Source organism: Diabrotica virgifera, chromosome 4 (genome assembly GCF_917563875.1).
Source record: "Diabrotica virgifera virgifera chromosome 4, PGI_DIABVI_V3a".
Classification (NCBI taxonomy): Eukaryota; Metazoa; Arthropoda; class Insecta; order Coleoptera; family Chrysomelidae; genus Diabrotica; species Diabrotica virgifera.
Genome location: NC_065446.1, coordinates 93,307,861 through 93,333,712, shown reverse-complemented (window position 1 = coordinate 93,333,712; position 25,852 = coordinate 93,307,861).

Genomic DNA, 25,852 nt, shown 5'->3' with positions numbered 1-25,852 from the left:
TAATTTTTAATAAATTCTAAATGCATATTACAACTATCTACAGTTCATGTAGAAGAAGAATCTGAGTCTCGAGGGGAGTCTGACGAAGAAGAAAAGAATGAATATTTAAGCTCAGATGAGGAGTTTGAAGAAGAAGTACAAGATTCGGACACAGAATTTATTTAGTTTATAGTTTTATAATTTTCTACCTATATATTTATAATAATAAATTTGTCATTTCCTATCATATTTGCAAAATCTATTGTATAGTACGTATTATTTTCCTTTAATTAAGGAAAAGTTACTTAAAAAACTATAATATATAACAATTACTCTAACGTTTCGAGGCACAACAACATGGGTATCACCAGGTCACGTGATTTTTCTCGAGCGAACGGACTCACTTCGCTAGAACAGAGGACGCAAACAGCTATCGGTATACGCTCTTTCTCACACTGCTGCTTACCTATAGCGCTTTTCATTTATATGAACCCGTAATTTGTTTGATCACATGGCAGTTGGAAAATTTCACCAAAAAGCTGCCTTTTTTAGAATATTTATTTTTAATATTAAAAAATACCCTGTCAAAATAACAATTGTACCTCCCTGTCCAGAAGGAATATACATAGCTATGCATGTATAGTTGTATATTTTATACTTGTTAATAGTATGTACAGATTCAGATAAAATCTTCTGAAGTTAATATGCATCCCCTGAAAATAATCCTGGGACGCCCATGCAAGTATCTTGCAGAGCTAAAATCGCCCTCAAATCGCCTGGCTTGTTTATTTTCCTAATATTTGAATATTTAAATTTACTTTAAAGTCACGTCAATGATATTTTTTGTAATAACAATTTTTACCCTTTTTTTAACTTTGGGGGGGATTTTTGGGGAAAATAACCGCTACCCTCCAGCCAGACCGGCATTTTTGTATTAGGCTATTATGGAAGAGTCACCTGAAAAATTTTCAGCTTGCCTAAAATACCTACTCAAAAATGTCTCACAGCTCTTGGACCATGAGCTGTAACACATATAGGTATTTGTTACACATGTCGCATTTAGTAATTTTTTCCCTTCGCATTTACAATTCTGCGGGGGAGGGGCGACGGAGTTTGTTACGCCACTGGTTTTCCATCTTTTGCGCTATTTTGCCGGTTATTAGCGCGCTCATCACTGTATATATGTACAATACATTATGTATGATGTAATGATAAAAATTGATGTATTTTTTGTAAATTTCAGTCATTTTCAGGGTCAGTGGGGGGCAAGTGCCCCCTGACCCTATCAAATGACGCCCCTGCTTTAAAAGAATCGAACTTCATCGTTTACTTTGATTGATTTTCCTTTGTAATTTTCTACAATTTCTAACAATACTATTGGAATATACTTGTTGTTTAAATGATTATTTTATTTGCAGTTCTATTTATTTTAGCGAATGCTTCATTTTTAAATTTCAATTTCCCTAGTTAAAACTGCAATTCCACAAAATTATATTGCACAAATACATGTCAGAAGGAAAAATTGCCGTTTATCCAGCATGGGTTCCACCCTAAACCCCTCACCATGAGAACAAAAATACTGACAAGTTCTCACAAAATAAAAAGTGGCCAGTGAGAAACGATGAAACCAACGGTACTCTACCCCTAGTCTAGATACGTATCGGAAGTCCAATCGGAACTATCGCAATGTGTGTGTGCCGACGTTGCCAATAGCGGAGAAAAGAATATGTAAATATAAATTTTGAGGAGAAAATATTTTTGATGTTTTTGATATACTACTTATTCTTAATAACATAACATAAGTTATATTAGTTAAGGTGTAACTATTAGTATGGGGGACTTAAATGAGAAAATTGGTAAAGGGAAAAGCGGTGAATTCATTGGTGATTTTGGTATAGGGAAGAGAACGCTTGTATACATGGGTCTCCGTGCAAGATCAACCAGAAAACATAATACCGAATCAAATTGATTACATAATGGTGAACAAGAGATATCGTAATGGATGCCTATCAGTTAAAAGTTACCCTGGTGCTAACATATTCGTCAGATCATGTTCCTGTTGTTGTTGGTAAACAGGTTTAGATTTAAGAAGGTTACAAAAAAGAATACCTAGTAACAAAACTGCGATATGAGATGACTAAAAGATAAAGGAAACAAAAAGACAGTCGTACGAATTATTTCAGTGAAGCTAACATGGAGCAAACATATAATGCAGAAGAAACCTTTATCAAGATCAGAGAAGAACATCTAATAGAAAAGAAAGAGGAGAGGAAAGAAAGAGAAGGGAAAAAGATAGACAAACAACTGGTCTTCAGAAATCCAACACAGCTAGTAAACTGCAAGATCAAAAGGGGAACATCATCACAGATAAAAATCAAGAAATTTGCATATGGACCAAATACATACAATACAAGAACTCTTTGATGATAATAGGCCCGAATAACCTCCATCCTACATGTAACCTAATGACCACTTACCAATCACATCAGATGAAATAGAAAAAGCAATATTACAACACCTAAAAGATGGAAAAGCGTAGCAAAACCAAGAACATGGCTGAAGTCGACGTTTATTGCTTTACCAAATTTCCTGTGATCTAAGAGTTATTAGCAGTCTTTACTGGAATCAAGCATCGTCTATCCGTACAGAGGCATGGGAATCAGATGATATCAAAATCAAATGTGGGGTCCGACAGGGATGTATACTCTCACTTGTGCTGCTCAACGTATATTCTGAGGAAATCTTTCAAGAACCAGTAGAGGATGTTGAAGCCGGAATTTGACCCGTGTTGAGCTGCCCCCCCCCCACTTGCAAAAATCAAAAAACAAATAGCCCTGATTTATGAGCTATTTATGAGCTCTCATATTCCGCAAACTAAAAATTTTGAGCTCGTTCCACTGAGCAGGAATTTGATACCTTAGTGAGTCAGCCCCCCCCCCCACTACTTAAAAATAGGAATATTGAATCGGTTTTTGCGGCAGATTTACGAGCTATTTATGAGCTCTTGATATTAAATAGTTTCGATTTTTGAGCTCATCCCTTCACCCCCAAACAACATTAATTGATTTAACTTAAGAGAAAAATGCTGAGAAAACTTAAAATATATCGTATTGCGGATATAATTCCTATAGCTTATATACTCTAAGAATAAACTATTAAATCACGTGCATTTCGATTATTGAGCTACAACCCCTTCGCAAGAAAACCACCCTATCTTCCCGGCTTAAGAGAAAGTTGTACTTAAAATGCATTAAACTAATTATTTGGCGACTACATATCATTTAATAATTTATAAGCTTCCAAATTACGCGCATTTAGATCAGTAAATTGCAATTTATTTTGTATAGTGCAGTCACTGAAGGTAAAAATCAACGATTACCTTCAATTTCGGTGAACCTTCATCGATTTTCACGAAAATTGGTCAGTGGTTAGAGGATACGTCAAGAAACAAAGGTGACATGGTACCACCTTGCGCCTTTACCCTGAGGTGGATACCGCCCCTTCTCGGGGGTGAAAATTATTTTATTAAAAATAACTGCACAAATCAATAAAAGAACAAATTAAAAGCAAAATTTATTATATAAAGTTAATAAAATAACTCAATACTTTTTAAGTTATTAAAGATCAAAGATTTTAATTATTCGTGAAAAAAAATGCATGTTATGAAGCGGTTTTTCGTAAATCACTGAAAAACTGTATGTTTTTACAAAAAAGTTAATAGTAGTTTAATTCGTATAGCTTATATTCTAAGAATAAACTCTTAAATCACGCGCCTTTCGATTATAGAGCTACAACCCCTTCGTAAGAAAACCATCCCATATTACCGGCTTAAGAGAGAGTTGTACTTAAAATAATTTAAATTAATTATTTGGCGACTACATATCGTTTAATAATTTATGAGCTTGCAAAATATACGCATCTCAATTATTTAATTGCCATTTTCTTTCTATAGTGCAGTCACTGAAGGTAAAAATCAACTATGACCTTCGATTTCGGTAAATCTCCATTCATTTTCAAGAATTAACAATAACAACTTGGGATTTTAACATGGGGTACATGTCACTCCTTCTCGGGGGTGAAAATTACTTTATTAAAAATAACCCCACAAATCGAGAGAGGGACAAATTGTAAGCAAAATTTGTTATATAATGTGATTAAAATAAATCAACACTTTTTGAGTTATTAAAGATCAAATATTTTAATTTTTGTGAAAGAAAATGCATGCTTTAAAGCGATTTTTCATAAACAACTCAAAAACTGTAAGTTTTTACAAAAAAGTGTTCATTACTAAAATTGAAGCTAATAAAAAATATAATAAATTGCTTACTTGAAAAACCCTTTAATGTTAATTTAAAGTAAGGTATTGGTAATTAAATGTATATTTTTTCTGCGACTATTCAAATCTAAGGATTCAAGCTTAAATAACGGGAAAGAGATGCGTTTTATAACACTTAGGTACTAAATACTTGTCAAAGTACTTAGAAATAACTATCAAAAATGAGCTCCGGAAATAGTTGATAGCATCAAAATCCGCTCACCAATTTTCGTGAAAATGAATGGAGATTTACCGAAATCGAAGGTCATCGTTGATTTTTACCTTCAGTGACTGCACTATAGAAATAAAATGGCAATTCAATAATTTAGATGCGTATATTTTGCGAGATCATAAATTATTAAACGATATCTAGTCGCCAAATAATTTATTTAAATTATTTTAAGTACAACTCTCTCTTAAACCGGGAATATGGGATGGTTTTCTTGCAAAGGGGTTGTAGCTCAATAATCGAAAGACGCGTGATTTAAGAGTTTATTCTTAGAATATAAGCTATACGAATAAAAGTACTATTAACTTTTTTGTAAAAACTTACAGTTTTTCAGTGATTTACGAAAAACCGCTTCAAAACATGCATTTTTTCACGAATAATTAAAATTTTTGATCTTTAATAACTTAAAAAGTATTGACTTATCTTAATAACTTTATATAATAAATTTTGCTAATAATTTGTTCTTTTATAGACTTGTGCAGTTATTTTTTATAAAATAATTTCCACCCCCGAGAAGGGGCGGTATCCACCCTCAGGGTAAAGGCGCCAGGTGGTACCATGTCACCTTTGTTTCTTGACGTATCCTCTAACCACTGACCAATTTTCGTGAAAATCGATGAAGGTTCACCGAAATTGAAGGTAATCGTTGATTTTTACTTTCAGTGACTGCACTATACAAAATAAATTGCAATTTACTGATTTAAATGAGCGTAATTTGGAACCTTATAAATTATTAAATGATATCTAGTCGCCAAATAATTAATTTAATGCATTTTAAGTACAACTTTCTCTTAAGCCGGGAAGATAGGGTGGTTTTCTTGCGAAGGGGTTGTAGCTCAAAAATCGAAATGCACGTGATTTAATAGTTTATTCTTAGAGTATATACGCTATAGGAATTATATCCGCAATACGATATATTTGAAGTTTTCTCAGCATTTTTCTCTTAAGTTAAATCAATTAAAGGGTTGTTTGGGGGTGAAGGGGATGAGCTCAAAAATCGAAACTATATAATTTCAAGAGCTCATAAATAGCTCGTAATTCTGCCGCAAAAACCGATTCAATATTCCTATTTTTAAGTAGTGGGGGGGCTGACTCAGCCCCCCCCACTAAAGTATTAAATTCCTGCTCAGTGGAACGAGCTCAAAATTTTTAGTTTGCGGAATATGAAAGCTCATAAATAGCTCATAAATCAGGGCTATTTGTTTTTTAATTTTTGCAAGTGGGGGGGGGGCAGCTCAACACGGGTCGGAATTTGAATCAACGGAGAATGTATTAATAGCATCAGATACGCGAACGATACACGGCTGACGCTGACATTTATAAAAACCTCCAGGAGTTAATTAATAGGAGAATAGGATCACAAAAGTAAGTATGAACTTTCACTAAACATTAAGAAAACAAACCGTATGATGATGTCTAAGAAGAAAAAGCAATTTGGACGAATCAATGTGAACGGTCAACGAATATAAAGAGTAAAAATACACCTACCGTACGAACATCAAAAGTAGGATAGAGGAAGCAAAATTTGCATTTTAAAAAATGGCTAACCTATTCAAATGCCATGATTTATCAATGTCCATAAAAAAAAAACAATGTTATATCTTCCCATTGCTGTTGTACGGAGTCTCACAGACGCTAGGTATTACATGCAAGAAAATTGAGTCTTTCGAAATGAGGCTTTATGGCTTCATCATCTAATCCTAAAGATATCTTAAAGTGCCTACTGTAGATGGAACTGTTATTCCGAAAACGTTCTATAATGTAGTCCGAAAGGGTTTGTTTTAGCTATTTTAGTTTTTCTAGCTTTTCTTTTTTTAACTTTAGTTTTTACAGTAATTTTTTAATAAATATTTAGGATATGTTAGTCTATTTATATTCTCTTGACAACACTGCAAACGCTGTATGTATATTAGACATATGTCACACGACTAGCCTGCTCCGACATCCGGTCGGCCTCCCTTTTTTCTTACACTTTCCGTTTTCTTTGATTAAATATTTGATACCTTTTTGTTCTACCTGTTATTTACCTGTTGTTCAGTCAGGTAAAAATAAATAAGTAATTACCTACTTAAGTGGTTTGGATCAAAGCCTGTAATGATTTTTTATAAAAGGGTTGAGAAGTGTTTATAAACGCAAACAGTATTGTGTTGTATTTTTTGCAACAAAAACAATGTTCTACTTAAAAACTTACTACAAAACCTACTATGCCATTTTAGCTGTTATGTGTATGTAGCTACTTTAGCCATTTTAGAGCAGCGTGATATGTTCGAAGAAGGAACTTTCTGCTTTTTGCCATACAAGTATTTATGGAAATGTTCGCAAGCCTTCACTACGCCCAGCAGTTAGTTCTCTTCTGGTAACGCAATAGTTTCTTTCTGGTTTCGACAGGACTTTGCTGAAATAAGCGATGACTTTTTCGTGTCCATCCTGGATTTGTGGGAGAACAGCTCCTATGGCACTGTTGCTAGCATTGGTATCCAAAACAAATTTTCCTGCCTGTCCCGGGTAGCTTAATATCGGTGCACTGATCAGAGCCATTTGTAGTTGCTCGAAAGCTTTTTGGCACTCTTCACTCCATGTATATTCTTTGCTCTCCTCCGTCAACTTTGTTATGGGCTTGGAGATATGTATTGGCAAATCCTTTGACAAATCGTCGGTAATATGCAGTGCCGGATTAAGAATCTTGAGGCCCCTAGGCAACCAAGCTATGAGGCCCCTTAAGAAAAAGTTACTTTTTTTATAGTTTGAGATTTTTGGTATCTCTAATAATTGTTTAAGTTATTTAAAAAAAAGCATTTTTTTAAAGTTATTTGGAAAAAGATCACAGATTTTAATTTTTTGTGAAAAAAATACATATTTTAAATCGGTTTTAAAGTTATTATTATCAAAATTGAAGCTAATAACAAATACAATATAAATTTCTTAATTAAAAACCTTTTAAATAATAATATTAATTCAAAGTAAGTTATAGTTAATTGAAAGTCTATTTTTTTCTTGCAAGTAGGTACTTAAATCTATTGTCCATAAATAGGTACAAATGACCAGCGTCGTAAAAACTGCACAATCAATAATTTTCAAACGGATTATAGGTACATATTCAAGCTTAAATATCGGCAACAGGATGTATTTTATAAAAAATATACTTATTAAACACTTGTCAAAGTAATCAGGTATACCTATGAAATGAATGAGTTAATAGATTTAATAATAACATCAAAATTAAGCAAGTTATAGTGAAAATAAGAGGACACATTCAAATTTTTTAGAAACAAGTGAAAAATAAAACATCGTTATTTCCACAAAAATTTAAATTTATAGTTATTCCTATAAGACTTTTTTTACTTTAGCATTAGTAAGAACCTCAAATATTTTGACGGGTTTAGAATGAATATTTTTGAAAAAAATATGATTTTTTCGTTTGGACGTTGGAAGAAACGTTTTCCTTTTTTTCAAATCAATAGAAAATATGGTTTTTCTAATGCATATAAACATCTTCGAGAGCATGGAAAAAGCTTTAAAATGGCGTATTACAAAGTTTGATATGCTCATTTATTGTTAATAAATTAATTTTTATAATATTATAATAAAATATAAAAATAAGCCACAATTATTTTTTCAATTTAATTGTGGCTTATTTCTCATATAAATAGTTAATTATTGTTAAGAGGAAACAGTAGCGATCAACAGGTAGCGAAAACGCGTTCCAAGATTGCGGCTGTAATTTTGAAGATTTTTTCACATTTCACAGATATTTGGCACACGTATTCGTAATATAATAAAGAATAGCGGTACAGAGCCCAATTTTGAAAATATATTAATATGTGGAAATTACTCTGTAATTAAATACAATATTAAAAAAACGAGCCTGTACCGCCATTAAGAAGAACAAAAAAATACACTTTCTTCAAATAAACTTTTTTATCCGATGTCTAGATTTTGTGTCATTTTGGAACTACTAAAATTTTTTATTTCATTAGTAGTTCCAAAATGACACAAAATCTAGGCATCGGATAAAAAAGTTTATTTGAAGAAAGTGTATTGTAACAAAATAATTATTGACCTACCCTCGTATACCAGCTCCCGTCTCCGCACAGACAGAACACTATCGATGTTTCGAGATACGCCGATGCAGCGCCGATGACGTCCAAGCGGTCGAGTCACATGGACATAGCTGGAGATATATAGATATTTCTGGAATATCTGTATCGCATATATAAATAGGACATATTTGTAAATAGAGTTAGTCTTAAGCTAAAGTTTGTAAAGTAAACTTGTATAAATAAATAATAAAGTCGTAAATAAATTACGAACCGCTAGTTTTATTGTAATTAGAAGTAATTACACTAATCACGCTACAGTTGGTGTCGGTGTTCGGTTAACTTAGTGCGATATAAATAAGTGAATTACAGAGAGACTTTAAAAGACTTTTGAACTTTATTCGTCGGGAATAACCGGAGTGCGTTAATTGTTCGGTATTCGGAAAGACTTTAAAATACTTTTGGACTTTATTCGTCGGGAATAGTTAAAGTGCGTTGATTGTTCGGTATTCGGAAAGACTGTTAAAAGACATTTTGGAAAGTACGTGTGTGCCGACCAAAGATGTTGCTACAAGAACTTACAGTAAAACAGCTCCGTGAACAGCTCGAGGAACGGGATCTGGACAGCAGTGGGCTCAAGATAGTCCTACAAGCACGACTCGAGGATGTCCTCACGAAGAACGGAGAAGACCCAAAGACGTTCCACTTCCAGTCAGCAGAACAAGTAATCTTATCGAAATTAAAAACTGTTTCTGAAACGATCGATGAAACTTCTAGAAGAAGCGACGAGAAACTTGAAGAAGTTAGTAGAAGAAGCGACGAGAAACTTGAAGAAGTTAGTAGAAAAAGCGACGAGAAACTTGAAGAAGTTAGTAGAAGAAGCGACGAGAAACTTGAAGAAGTTAGTAGAAAAAGCGACGAGAAATTTGAAAATGTTGCTAAAAGATTCGATGAGACTTCTCAAATAATTAAAGAGGTCTGTAGGCAAAACAACGAAAAACTAGAAGAAGTTTGTAAACAGAACAATGACAAATTTGAAGAAGTTTCTAGAACATTCGATAAGATGCAGAAAAGTGTAGAGACCGTAGAAGAAAAGATCAAACAACTAGAGAGCATGATAACCGATACAAAAGTACAACCATCAGTTAATGCAGCAGCGTTAGATCCGGTAGTGAAAGATGAACTACCGAGAGACGAAACGTCGCATAATATGAGATTCAAATTACCACCATTCGATGGAAAGTCCTCTTGGTCCATATATCTTAGACAATTTGAAGCTATTGCGACCGCCAATCATTGGACCGAACAGGAAAAGGCTGTTTCCTTGACTGCTGCTTTGCGAGGTGATGCTGCAGATATATTAAGATCAATTCCTAAGGGTCAAGAAAATTGTTACCAGACCTTGTTCACTCGTCTAGAAAAACGCTATGGAGATGCCCATCTACAACAAGTATACAAAGCACAACTGCGAAGTAGAAGTCAACGAGCAAGTGAGAATCTGCAAGAATTTGAAGCAGATGTGGCTCGTGTGGTGCGGTTGGCTTATCCAGAGGTGCCAGACAGCGTTTTAGAAGAAATTGCAGTAGATACCTTCGTCAATGGGCTGAAAGATAATGAACTACAGAAAGCTTTACGACTAGCAAGGCCGAAAGTTTTAGATGAAGCACTTGCTATTGCCTTGGAACACGAAGCAGCTAGCCAAGCTTCACGAAACAATCGAGTAATAACCGTGGAAAAAGGCGATAAGAGAAAAGATGAACGTTTGGTGGAAATGGTACGGAGGGTGATTCGTGACACGATGCCGAAGAGACGCATGAAGAGGGCTGGAAGAGTTGGTTCAAATACAGATGCTTCCTCGATACGGCCATGCAGTGAAAGTTGTAATCACCGGCTTAAAGTAGATGAACAGCTTTGCCCTGTGAGACGAACTACCGTCGTTAATGAGCAATGGCAGCCACAACAGTTACAAGAAGCCCAAGAAGACGATCCATGTATAAAAAGAGTATTGGATTGGATGCGTCGAGGTGAGAGACCTAGTTGGCAAAACATTAGTGCATGTAGTCCGGAAGTCAAGGCCTACTGGAGCCAATGGAATTGCCTGATACTAAAAGATGATCTTCTGTACAGAACCTTTGAGAACGATGATGGTACAGAATCTAAGCTTCAGTTGATTGTACCTAAAAGTAAAGTGTCAGAAGTATTGCGTCAGTTGCATGACGGTACATCAGGTGGACACTTTGGTATTACGAAGACTCTGCAAAAGGTTCGAGAACGGTTCTATTGGGTGAACTGTAAAGATGATGTAAGAAGATGGTGCCAGAAATGTGAACTGTGTGCATCCGGTAATGGTCCAGTTGGTAAAAAGAGAGCACCCATGAGACAGTATAATGTTGGCAGTCCTATGGAAAGAGTAGCAATCGACATTGCAGGTCCATTTCCAGAAACTGCTGCTGGAAATAAATACATCCTGGTAGCCATGGATTATTTTACGAAATGGACCGAGGCCTATGCTTTACCAAATCAAGAAGCTGTTACCGTTGCAGAGGTACTTGTTAAAGAATTCTTCAGCCGATTTGGTGTTCCCTTGGAGATCCACTCCGACCAAGGGCGAAACTTTGAGTCAGCTCTTTTCCAAAACGTTTGTAAATTGATTGGTGCCAATAAGACCAGAACAACACCCCTGCATCCTCAATCAGATGGGATGGTTGAGAGGATGAACCGAACGATGGGTAAACACTTGTCCAAAGTTGTATCTGAACATCAGCGAGATTGGGACCAACACATTCATTTATTCCTGATGGCCTACCGCTCGGCCGTAAATGAAACTACAGGTCAAACACCAACCTGCCTGATGTTGGGTCGTGAAGTTCGGTTGCCCTGCGACCTAGAGTTTGGCTGCGGACCTTCCGAGGAACATGTTGCAGGCGAAGACTACGTTGACCGCCTGAAATTACGAATGAACAACATTCATGAACTTGCCCGACAACACATCCAGATAGCCAGTGACAGAATGAAAGATCAATATGATTCTCGATGCAAGAATGAAAGCTTCGAAGTAGGTGATCTTGTCTGGCTTTATAATCCGCAACGTCGTCGAGGCTTATGTCCTAAACTGCAAAGACAATGGGAAGGTCCATATGAAGTTAAGAAGAAAATAAATGACGTAATATATAGAATTAAGAAGTTGCCAAACGGTAAACCAAAAGTTATTCACATAAATCGTCTTGCACCATATGCTGGCTCAAATGAAACAGAGGAAGCCCGAGTCCTCCAACAGGAGATGAAAGATGCACCACAGCCAAGTTTTAAGGAATTTATGTCAAATTACGCAGAAAGAAAGAGTGCTAGATTCGGCGTGACCACAGAAGTTCAGCAAGATCTGTTTGGTGTTCCAGAAAACGTCTCTCTAGCCCACTGTGTTGCCCAAGACCTCGAGATGACTAAAGGAATCTCGTCCGTATTCAATAGAAAGTTCGGCCGCCTGGACGAGTTAAGAAATCAACAACCTAAAATTGGAAGAGTATTGCGATTGGAAGATGGTCCTCGATCTTTGCTGTATATAGTGACCAGGAAGTCTTATACGGACACGCCAAGCTACGAGAACATATGGCGTGCTCTAACTAATTTGAAGAAAATGGTCTGTAATTATGACATCAAAGATTTGGCTTTACCAAAAATTGGCCATGCAGTAGAAAATCTGGATTGGAAGATTGTGAGAAGCATGCTGGAAGTGATCTTCAGAGAAACTGGCGTACGGATTACTGTGTGTTGCATGAACCCAAAGATGTCATACCCTTCAAAGACAGTAGACTGTTATTTCTTCTTGAAGGGTGTATGCAGAGCTGGAGAGTCGTGTAGATTCCGCCATCCTGGGCCTTCATGTAGAGTTGCTGATCGGGACGCTCAGATCTTAAGAGGGGAGCAGTGTAACAAAATAATTATTGACCTACCCTCGTATACCAGCTCCCGTCTCCGCACAGACAGAACACTATCGATGTTTCGAGATACGCCGATGCAGCGCCGATGACGTCCAAGCGGTCGAGTCACATGGACATAGCTGGAGATATATAGATATTTCTGGAATATCTGTATCGCATATATAAATAGGACATAATTGTAAATAGAGTTAGTCTTAAGCTAAAGTTTGTAAAGTAAACTTGTATAAATAAATAATAAAGTCGTAAATAAATTACGAACCGCTAGTTTTATTGTAATTAGAAGTAATTACACTAATCACGCTACAGTATTTTTTTGTTTTTCTTAATGGCGGTACAGGCTAGTTTTTTTAATATTGTATTTAATTACAGAGTAATTTCCACATATTAATATATTTTTCAAATTGGGCTTCTGTACCGCCATTATTATCATCGCCTTCGATATTAGTTACAACGGGGGATATTAACGTTATCATTTTGACACTGCTCAAAATTTGGGTTGGCGCCATTGACGGAAACAGCATGTAAACAGTCGATCGGTGGTCTATCTATCTCTTTTAACCAAGCGACTTTTGACATGTGACTGACAAAGATGGCTAGACCACTCAATCCTATGTCGGCGTTACACCTCGATGCATTGAGTGGCATATCCCTAGCCAAGTCTATTTTACATGTCTCTGGTTGGCGCTCCGGTTTATTGGATTTAGGCCCGAGACTTTTCCCCAACACGACTCTACCTTATCGGCAGAGTCTACGAGATAAGTGTACGGTAAATTGAAGCTGTAATTACAAAGAAAGAAATATATTGCTAAAATCGAATCTTAAGATTGCATATATTAGTCATATGGGGTATGATAAGTCCACAGAAAGTGTGTTATTTTATTTATAAACAAATTAGCACTCCTAAATCTTCTTTATTTTTTTAATTAGTGCTCTGTAACTCCTAAGATTCTGTTCTGCACAAAGTTATTTTTTTTTCCGATTTCCTTCAACAAAAATTTTACTCGAAAATCCGAGTTTTCCCAAAAAATCTGCAATTCTCAATTAAAATTTTACGGAAGTAATTATTTATCAATAATTAAATAAATTGATGACATGAAAGATTTTTTATAGTAGATTATATATCAGGAGGCCGGCAACAATCTAACCAATAGTTTAGCAATAATTAAAATGTTAATTAAAAAATTTCGGTCGAAATAATAACCAGAAAGATTATGATACACCAGAATAACTATGGTTTTCGTATAAAAAATCACTATACCTTTTCAACGTACTTAGCAGAATTGAAATTGGACTATTTGAGCGGTCTCAGGAATGTTACAAAGAAATAATTTTTTGGCTTATAAACAAATAGAACGCCTCAGAAAATATTAGATTAAATTAAATTAAGTTAACGCTGTTGATAAGGGCACAGCTTCTGTGCCCTTTTCGAAGAAAAAAAAATTGAATTGCGAAGATTGATTACAGGTATAACCGGTCGAATTTGACCAGCATTTGCGACAGAGATATAAACAACAGGATTTCAATCTTTGGACCATTACCTTTTTATTCCGGTCCTCTTAGTACATACAAATTTTCATACCTTCAAGACACTCATAACAAAAAAGATTTATGTCACCAAGTTATTTAATTATTGATAAATTTACTTCCCTAAAATTTGAGTTGAAAATTATAAGTAGATTTTGTTTGGAAAACCCGAATTTGTAGAGGAAAATTTCTGCCGAAGGAAAATCGGAAAAAAATATCTATGTGCAGAATTAAATTACAGTGAAATTTTATGTGAGTGTTTTTGGTTTAACGTTAAAATCTTCTGAGTTATAGAGCAATAATTGAAAAAAAGATTTCGGAGCGCTAATTTGTTTATAGACCAAATAGCACACTTTCTGAGGACTTTGCGTAGCTATATTACTAATACATATATGAAATCTTAAGATTTGATTCCAGCATGTCCAGCAATAAAATAGCTGGTACATAATTTTCCTTGTTTTACACTAATTTTCCCAGATTATTATCTTACATCTTTCATTGTGTTGATAATTCACGTTGTGGAAATTCTCAATTATTATATTTCTAATTTATTACTATTCTATCTAATTCCTCCAAAACCAGCAAATTTCCATAAAACTCAGCCATATTAATACTTTTTGCTTTAGTTTTCCTTGGCAAGAAACAAACAAAACGCATCTCCTAAACTAAACCTAACCTCGCTTTCGGCCATTCATATTCATTCATGTCCGTGTCACAATAATTTCGACTCGACATTATAATAGGTTTGTTCTAGCAAACAGTCAAACTAGTCAGAAACCGTCAGCAAACAGTTGGTCAGTGAGAGAACAAAATACAGTCACCAGTGCTATCCCCTCTACTCGCGCTGGTCCACTATTCGCTGATGGTTTCAAACCGTTTGAAACTGATGCTAGAACAAACCTTATATCAACCACTTTTTTGGAGTCGCTATTTTGTGACATCATTTCGTTAGTTCAACTAAAATCCCCAAGGCTCGCACAGTCGCATTTCAACGTCGCCATATTGATTGCGACTTGCTTTAAGTCGAAATTTGAATTAGAATCAGAGCCCAGGGACAGATAAAATGAAAGTTAACAAAGAAAATCGAACTGCCGAAATTACCAGATGAATAAGGTTAGCGTGGGCAGGATTTGAATCTTGAAAAACACTAAAATAGATATCCATATTGTAGTCCAGGGTAATAAGGTTTTTCCCATGACACTCGAGCAGCCAGGATACTGAAGCGTTTTTTCGACAGGTAATACCTATAAGAGCAAATTGTAACTATTTCCTGCGTAGGATCTGGCGGCCATTTTTATTTATAAACAATTAAGGGTCAAAAAATGGCATTTTTCCCTTTTTTTTCAAATCAATGGAAAACAGTGAAACTTATGGTTTTTTCAGTACAAATATCTTTGAGATTATGGAAAAAGCTTTAAAATGACGTATTACAAAGTTTGATATACTCATTTATTGTTAATATAATTGCGAAAAAAGGTCGGAATTGCAAAAAAAATTAATTTTGCAATATCTATTGTAAAAATTAGTGTACAGCTTTGAAATTTTTTTCACATAAGGGTTCTTTAGTGCTTAATATGTGATAAAAATTTCAAAGCGATTCATTCAATTGTTTAAATTTTATTCAAATTGTTTATCCCAGAGAGCATTTATTTTGCAATAACATAAGTCAGAAAAAAATAACGCTAGAATCATTCCACAGGTGTCACATGAAAGAGCATGAACTATATTTTCAACTTGGTTTAAAAAAAGTGAATAAAAAATGCATTTATTAGTAATAAATAATTATGCAAAAGTACCGTAAAGCTTTCCTTATAAACTTTTTATTTTGTTATATAAGAAATTATATATATTTATTACAATTTTTTATCAATTATGATATAAATAACATTACTTGGTAGTTGTGCACTTAAAACAGGGTAAAAAAGTTAATTTTTTTGGAAAAAGTTATCCAAAAAGTTTATAAGGAAAGATTTACGATACTTTTGCATAATTATTTATTACTAATAAATGCATTTTTTATTCGGTTTTTTTAAACCAAGTTGAAAACATAGCTCACGCTCTTCCATTTGACACCTGTGGAATGGTTCTAACGTCATTGTTTTCTGACTTATGTTATTGCAAAAAAAATGCTCTCTGAGATAAACAATTCGAATAACATTTAAACAATTCAGTGAATCGCTTTGAAATTTTTATCACATATTAAGCACAAAGAACCCTCATTTGACAAAAACTTCAAACTTGTACACTAATTTTTACAACAGTTATTGCGAAAATATATTTTTTTGCAATTCCGACCTTTTTTCGCAATTATATTAACAATAAATGAGTATATCAAACTTTGTGATATATCATTTTAAAGCTTTTTCCATAATCTTAAAGATATTTGTACTAAAAAAATCATAAGTTTCACTGTTTTCCATTGATTTGAAAAAAAAGGGAGAAATACCATTTTTTGACAGTTAATTGTTTATAAATAAAAATGGCCGCCAGATCCTACGCAGGAAATAGTTACAATTTGTTCCTGTAGGTATTACTTGTCGAAAAAACGCTTCATTACCCTGGCTGCTCGAGTGTCACGAACAGGGTATATTTTTGTCTTATTACCCTGGCCTATTGGCCTTGGTGAGTGTCCACGTCTGTGAACCATAGCCATAGGTAAGTATAGGGAGGATACACTGATCGTAAACTCTGGTTTTCAAATATTGTTCTATTTCAGTGGCGGCTCGTCAGAGGAGGCACAGCCTCCCCATAAATTTTTTACACACTCTACAGTGTTTTGTTTATCATGAATCGCGAAAACAACAATCACTCTCACTATTATACAACGTGTAAATTCCATATTATCACTAATTATCCATACGTACGGAGCATTAGCATTAGAACGCATGATCGCGTCTCAGTTTTATTACATATTATTGTAGGCAGGACCCTGGGTTATCCCGAGATGCATGAACGGAGCACGGAGCCGAGAAGCCCAGCAGTCTCCGTTGCTAATGCTCCGTGCAGCGCAGCAGGCGATTAAGGAGACCCGGTCTAACAGTGGCATCTACGGTGCCATCACACGCTGCCCGGAGATATACCAAGGGAGGCAGAATAGCTTCTCGGCTCCGTTGCGTTTTTGCGTGCGTCTCGGGACAACGAATTTTAGGGTCCTGACTAAAAATAATGAAAAATCTAAAAGTGCGAATTTTGTTATGAAATTTGGTATGTGGGGTTATAATAATATTTGGAACAACTTGCTCAAATAACTTTTCCGATATCTCTAACTCAAAGCAAAATATCGGTAATTTATGGTGTTTTTGAATTCGCAGTAGGCCGCATTTAGAATTAAAAAAATTCAGTTGAGTATCTTAAAAAATTTGAAGCTTCATTATGTATGGACTGCAAAACTTCAAATCTGTATTTATTTTGATATGCGAGGTATCTATTTACAAATACATAGATGGAATATCATACTATTTTAAAAATAGTCTAATTGTAAAAGTTTAATGCCACCAGTGGCGGCTCGTGGCTTTAGGGACAGGGTCGGTAAGGTTTTGTCTCCAAAGGCTTCAATTTCATAGGAGACCTTTGGTTTTTGTTTTTTTTTATTTTTTTTTGTTTTTTTCCTATAATTTTTGAAACTATACCTGTTTATAAATTAACTCTAGTCTATGTTGTTTCGAAGTAGCAAAATGGGTTATATAGTATATTATATTGTACAAGAGAGAAAAAAGACATATTTCTCACGAGCGCAGAAGTTTGGCACGAGGCGAGTGCCGCAAATCAAGCGAGAGAGAAATATGTCATGTTCTCTCGTGTTGTACACTGAACTTTTTCTATGGATGCGTTTTTGTCAAGAGTTCAAACTTCAAAATTAAATAATTTAGGTGCTTTTAGGTATATTATATGCCTAAATTTAAATAAAATACATATATACACATAGGTATTTAATATTCTTAATATTTATATACTTTATTTATTTAAAATTATAATTCACAGTTGGACAGTCTTAAAAGGTAATTTTTTATAAGTTTTGACAAGTTTGAACACATTTTGTTTGACAAAAATAATTGTGTTGTGAGAACAACTGTTGTGACAGTGAACCCGTGAGAAAAAATATTTCTCACTGCAATGGCTGACTTTTCTCGCTGCCTGAGAAATTGTTCGTTTTGAATATATGTAAGTAATGAGAGAAGTTGCACATTGTATAGCATCCATAGAAAAACGTAATTGTAAAATTTATTATTGTTTTGGAGGGATTTTAAAAGTTTTTTTCTATCGACATTTGAGACAAGTTTGACATTCTCTCCTGTTTCATGGTGTTTCGACAATACGTTTTGACTCTTTTGAGAAAAGAGAAATCCCGTTCATTTGAGACAGAATTTGCCCACATTTGAGCACAATAATTTATTAAGTTCGGGAACAGTTTGTTGTACCTAATGAATTGCAGTATATAAAATTATACAGTCGGAAAAATGAAAGAATACCCATGAACGAACATATAAAACACGCTGTATTTACCTGTCACCGTGTCACAAAGAAAATTGCCCAGCGCAAGTACATGTAATAATTATTATTAGCTGGCCAATTTTTTGTGTGACACGGTGACAGGAAAATACAGCGTGTTTTATATGTTCGTTCATGGGTATTCTTTCATTTTTCCTACTGTACATAGTCTGTAACTTATCCCACCTTCCGAAAATATTTGGATCAGAATATAAAATTGTTAATCCATTTTCTTATTTTATTTGATTAAAAAATGATGGATAATTTTTAATGAACTTGTCTAATAGATATTTTGAAAATTCTTTGGCGTAACTTTTAAATTTTGAATAGTCAAAGAGGTCAATGACTTATAACAGTGAGTAAATAATAGTTTTGCCTGGTGCAATTGTTTTAACTTTTGTCCGGAGACCATACAATTCACTGGACATCAAGACAGCCCCGTCATAAATTTGCCTTACCAATTTATTTTTGATATCAAAAAATTTTAATCTGTCCTTTAAATTAAAACACCAAAAATATATTCTGTCTTATGGCTTCTACTCACGTCTGAAAACCTAACAACCTCTCATAAATATTAGACGTAACGCGTATCGAAGAACAATTATTGATACTTGTGAATGACATGTTACCTCTATCAGTAGTTTCGTCTACTTCTACCGAAAAGGATCAAAATGTAACTACTAATTGATTCCTTCATTCTGTGCTGTTTTAGGTACGCAGCTATATTCTTCGAGTCAGAAAATAAATTAGAAAATTACAGATCGTATTTGTTAAACAATTTTATTTGTTCTCTATAATTAACTTGATTTACGAATGCTCAATGCTCCGATACATCCTGTCCCCTAAATGGTAATTCCTAACAACTTAAAAGAATTACAATATCAATAATAATTAAACGACGTAAAACTTCTTACCTATTTCATAATTTTATCCCGGGCGCGCTAGCAAGGCAATACGTGGCTACGTAAATACATACGTGCCTTTCTGCCGTTTGCAGATCACCGCTCGGCAGAGGTACCCGCTGCCGTACTTGCCATTCAAATAAAGGGGAATGTATGATTGGTTGCCTATCGGCTAATATTCCATAGCTTCTTATTATAAGCAAATCTTCGATCTGGGGACGGCATGCCGAGCCGGGCTTTATAATAAGAATTCACGCAATCGGGTGCGGGTGCATGGCTATAGGATCATTAATTTGAAAAGTCTCTTACGCACAGAGCATAGGAATCACTTAACTAACGTATCGGGATCGAATTCTTTTAAGAACAATGAATAAAATTTAGTCTATTATCTCACAGATATATTAATTATTTCACAGAAACGAATATCATCAACTCCGATTAAATTAAATATTTAAAAAATCTATAATGTGTCCATAAATGTGTGGGTCGGCACTGCCGACCCTGCTGACCCTGACGAGCCGCCACTGATGGATAAAATAGTACAGGCACAAAGAGCGATGGAAAGATTAATGCTCAGAGTGAGGCTTATAGACAAAGAAACAAATAAATGGATTATAAGCAAAACCAAATTAAAAGATGCAGGGGAACATGCTGTCAAATTAAAATGGAGCTTCGCAGAACACAATCCCCGAATGAAGGATAAAATATGGAATCACGAAATACAACAATGGAGTCCATGGTGGGGAAGGAGAAGCAGAGGAAGGCCACAAATGAGATGGGCTGACATTAAGAAGATTGGAGGACATAACTGGAAACAAGTGACGCAGAATAGAAAACACTGGATTGAATTGGGGGAGGCCTTTGTCCAAAGTTGGATTACTTAAGGTTGAAGAAGAACATGTGTCAATTGGGTTTTTTGTCTGACCGTCTGGTGATTGCCAATTGCTACGTGACTTGTTGGATATTTTTATGGGGGAAACAAGTAAAGACTATGCTCTTTGATAGTTGGCCGGTAGCCTTTTGATTTTAGCGTTAGGATCGCCAATAATAATTTTTGTCTCGTTGTTCTGATATTGCCTATAAGTAACTTCAGTGGGCACTGGACCACAATAGATCTGAAAAGCTGGCAGTGGAATATACCAAAAGCCACCTCATTGAATCTATCTTTAGTGGGAGCATGGATATTGATGATACTGCGTAGTTAAAGAATCTGTCCCTTGTTCAGATTCTACATATCCTTTGACTTGCTATGGCAATTGATTTTCAGTATGAATCCCACACCAAAAATATGATTGCTTTTATCTCTGCTATAGCATAAAGTGTAGTCCTTTTTTCCAGGCTGCCACTACCTAGAGTCCTTTTCGTGAGCATTTTTCAGTGCGTCACAGTTTTTCGATTTCTTTCTAACGCATTAAATTGTATGTCACAGAAAAAAGGCACGTCTGTGATTACAGACATTTATTCTAGTTGTCGATAGATGGCGCTATAATCGAAAAAAATTATTTACGAATTATATAATATATGTACGAATCTAATCTGTACAATTTATAAGGAAAATACCATTTTATAAATGCAATAAACACAATTGATTTGTTTTTATGCCAAATTGCAAATAAAATATGACAACTGTCAGATTTAACTAAAATGTCATGTTAGAATAAATGTCATAAATGTGTATTATCACGGACTTACCTTTTTCTCTATCATTTGTGACGCACAGAAAAATGCTCATGAAAAGGACTTTATCCACCTACCCTGAAGAGGCCTAGGCCTAAATGGGGATAAAACAACGTGTCTTGATTGACCTATCCACCTGGTTTCTTGAAGTATTATGTCTGCCGAGTATTTTTATCTAGTGTTTTAGAAATACTTAGCATTCCTGGGCTATAAAGCGTACGAACATTTTAAGCAAATATAGTTCACAAATATATAGAAGGGCAAAAAGACCGTCCGGATGACTGCTCAAGTTTTCGTAACAGAAGGTTTTCTACGGGAAGAGGGTGCTAACCCACAACCTCGAGGAGCAGAATTTTCTGTCAGCGTTTATTCCCTTAGCCGACTTCGTTTTAAGACGCATATTCAATATACTCTAAGATCCGAATAGGAGGTCGAAATGTACCCATCTGCTTGCCGGATGAAACATTTTTTGAAGATATTCTTCTTTAGCGGCGAATCGACTGAGGGTAAAATTTGATTGATCCGCGCGCATGCGCACACCGACAGTATGGTATTAGTTGTTATACGGGCTCTGATTGGGTGTTGAAATTTTGAAATGATCTGTCAATAATTGTTCAATATGGAGGTTATCGGTAAACAAAAATATTGTATAATATTAGTTTTTATTGATGTGTGGACAGAAATAAAATCATATTTATAATTATAGTGACTTTTTAAATAGTTTTGAAAAGCCGCAGGTACGTAATTCTAAATGTTTCAGTTGGAAATACCTAATAGTTTCAATACCTATCTATTTGGAAAATGTAAACAAAATAATGTAGTTACCTATTAGTAGGCAATGCTTTAATTTACATAATCTGATTACGAACAAACTTTCTACAAATCTTCATCTCATATATCGTTTTCTTACTCTATATTTTGTTGTATTTTATTTCGACAAAAATCAAACTAATAATTTTATTAAATTCATATAAATTTATGGTGTAAACGTTTAGTTTGTGTATATTCCCACATGACGTATACGAGAGTTTGGTGCAGTTTGAAATGGCGTCAACTTTCGTACGGCGCGGTAGACGTGAAGTGGGTTCAAGCCCCAAGCAAGTTATTATTTTATTTTTTTATAGATTTTATGATTGTAAGTATATTATTATATAATTTTTGAAGATATTCTTCTTTTTTGAAAGTGGTAGATAAGAAAGTTAGTTTGATATTTAAATAAAATAAGTACAAATAACCTTTTAAGTATATTTACTTCGTTTAAATTACCTATTATATAATAGAAGAATATCTTCTTACGTGCGTACAAAGTACACACACATTCTTTTTTTTATTAAATTTCATACATAGACAAACACGACCAGCATGGGTTGCCTATCAAAATCGTGTCATAGTTATCCTTATAAGGGGGGACCGTAGGGGTTGAAGTCAACATTTCAAGCACATTTTTGTGAATTTTTTTTTAAAGTATGATAATAGTTACATATTTATGTACAAAGTCAGTAAAGTTACTCTTTATCGAACGAGTCTGATATTATGAGCCGAGCGAGCGAGGCGAATAACAGACGAGTCCGATAAACAGTCTTTACTGACGTGGTGCATACAAAATTTTATCGCCAACAATTTGATATCGGTTAACACTTACTTACAATTTAAAATTTAAGAATTTTTTAAATTTTAGACGTAATAAAAATTTTATGAGAGTGATGACAGATGACTTTTGCATGATGGCCGCTTTCGATTTTCAATCGATAGATATCAATATTGAATAATTACTAAATCGGTCAAGTTTCGATTTATTTTATATGAATATAAATTCAAAATACTACAGAATTTCACTTTTTTGCTTAAATTTAATTAACAATGTCGTAAATTTTGTACAATATTTTTAATAATTAAAGTACATAAATTGTAAGTTAACTCAAATAAATAATCGATTACTGCCATCGACCACTTACATTCAATCTCGATTAATCGCGGCAGGTAAAGTAAAATTCTTCTTTCAGTACAATAAAGTGTTACTTTACTGTCGCAAATAAGGGCAAACAAGTACAATAATGAATGACTTTAGTGACAGTTGGTGATAAAATTATTTTATTTTTATATTAAATAACATATATTAACATAGAGTGAGCCTACCTTCCGCGCTTCCTGACGACAAGATCTCATTGGCTGGTTTGCGGCATCTCTTTCTAACACATTGTATCGAGAAACTAATATGACATGAAGTGTGAGTATAGGCACTGAAGAGGGACTACTGTCGCAGCTTTACTATGCGTAAGAGTGAAACAGCACTAAGCCAAATAAAAAAGATGGTGTCGTCACTTCGCTCTGAATGACACTCTCTCTATGAGATTCAAGGAGAAAATTCAAAGAATACTCAAGAAAAATTCAAGGAACACTATTGAAAAATAACCCAACGGTGGCAAATTTTTAAAGACATCCTAAAAAAATGGATTTTGCGGTGGACATCCGAACTTATCATTGGATAAACAAAAAATTCGAAAAGATTTTATTAGCTTATAACATATTATGTTTATCGAGATACCTCTGTGGAGTTTTTTTTAGTTATAACGATTTTTGACTTTTTGGTATCACTCAGAAATCCAAACTTTGTAAATCCCAAAGTAATCCAACTTTGGACAAAGGCCTCCCCCAATTCAATCCAGTGTTTTCTATTCTGCGTCACTTGTTTCCAGTTGTGTCCTCCAATCTTCTTAATGTCAGCCCATCTCATTTGTGGCCTTCCTCTGCTTCTCCTTCCCCACCATGGACTCCATTGTTGGTATTTCGCGATTCCATATTTTACCCTTCATTCGGGGATTGTGTTCTGCGAAGCTCCATTTTAATTTGACAGCATGTTCCCCTGCATCTTTTAATTTGGTTTTGCTTCTAATACATTTATTTGTTTCTTTGTCTATAAGCCTCACTCTGAGCATTAATCTTTCCATCGCTCTTTGTGCCTGTACTATTTTATCCATCAGTGGCGGCTCGTCAGGGTCAGCAGGGTCGGCAGTGCCGACCCACACATTTATGGATACATTATAGATTTTTTAAATATTTAATTTAATCGGAGTTGATGATATTCGTTTCTGTGAAATAATTAATATATCTGTGAGATAATACAGACTAAATTTTATTCATTGTTTTTAAAAGAATTCGATCCCGATACGTTAGTTAAGTGATCCCTATGCTCTGTGCGTAAGAGACTTTTCAAATTAATGATCCTATAGCCATGCACCCGCACCCGATTGCGTGAATTCTTATTATAAAGCCCGGCTCGGCATGCCGTCCCCAGATCGAAGATTTGCTTATAATAAGAAGCTATGGAATATTAGCCGATAGGCAACCAATTATACATTCCCCGTATTTATTTGAATGGCAAGTACGGCAGCGGGTACCTCTGACGAGCGGTGATCTGCAAACGGCAGAAAGGCACGTACGTAGCCACGTATTGCCTTGCTAGCGCGCCGGGGATAAAATTATGAAATAGGTAAGTAGTTTTACGTCGTTTAATTATTATTGATATTGTAATTCTTTTAAGTTGTTCGGAATTACCATTTAGGGGACAGGATGTATCGGAGCATTGAGCATTCGTTAAATCAAGTTAATTATAGAGAACAAATAAAATTGTTTAACAAATACGATCTGGAATTTTCTAATTTATTTTCTGACTCGAAGAATATAGCTGCGTACCTAAAACAGCACATAATGAAAGAATCAATTAGTAGTTACATTTTGATCCTTTTCGGTAGAAGTTGACGAAACTACTGATAGAGGTAACATGTCATTCACAAGTATCAATAATTGTTCTTCGATACGCGTTACGTCTAATATTTATGAGAGGTTGTTAGGTTTTCAGACGTGAGTAGAAGCCATAAGACAGAATATATTTTTGGTGTTTTAATTTAAAGGTCAGATTAAAATTTTTTGATATCAAAAATAAATTGGTAAGGCAAATTTATGACGGGGCTGTCTTGATGTCCAGTGAATTGTATGGTCTCCGGACAAAAGTTAAAACAATTGCACCAGGCCAAACTATTATTTACTAACTGTTATAAGTCATTGACCTCTTTGACTATTCAAAATTTAAAAGTTACGCCAAAGAATTTTCAAAATATCTATTAGACAAGTTCATTAAAAATTATCCATCATTTTTTAATCAAATAAGAAAATGGATTAACAATTTTATATTCTGATCCAAATATTTTCGGAAGGTGGAATAAGTTACAGACTATGTATAATTTTATATACTGCAATTCATTAGGTACAACAAATTTAATAAAAAAATGTTTCATCCGGCAAGCAGATGGGTACATTTTGACCTCCTATTCGGATCCCGTACTAATAGTAGTTTCAAGCTCATTATCGACGTTTTCTCAGGCAAAACATGTATTTAAAAAAACACTCATGATCTTCGCCCTTGATCAAGCTATTACAAAGATCAAAGATTACATTTAAAAAATAAGCAAAACACGGGGAACTGCAGTGGCACTTTATCAAAAAATGAAGCAGTCTGATTGTTTTAAAAAAATTGTTGCACCATTGACTTCCATAAATATTTATGGCCGACATAAATTATTCAATATAAACAAAGCGAACTGCAATCGTATGCAAACTTAACAATCTCGATGTTGCATTTTACTTTTCTACACCACACAGTGGTTCCAAATGCTGAAAACGTGGTCATGAGGCGAAAAAAGGAGTCCCTATTTAGGGATTTTCATGTTTACAGTTGTTTTTTCATACTATCGTAGAGTCCTAAT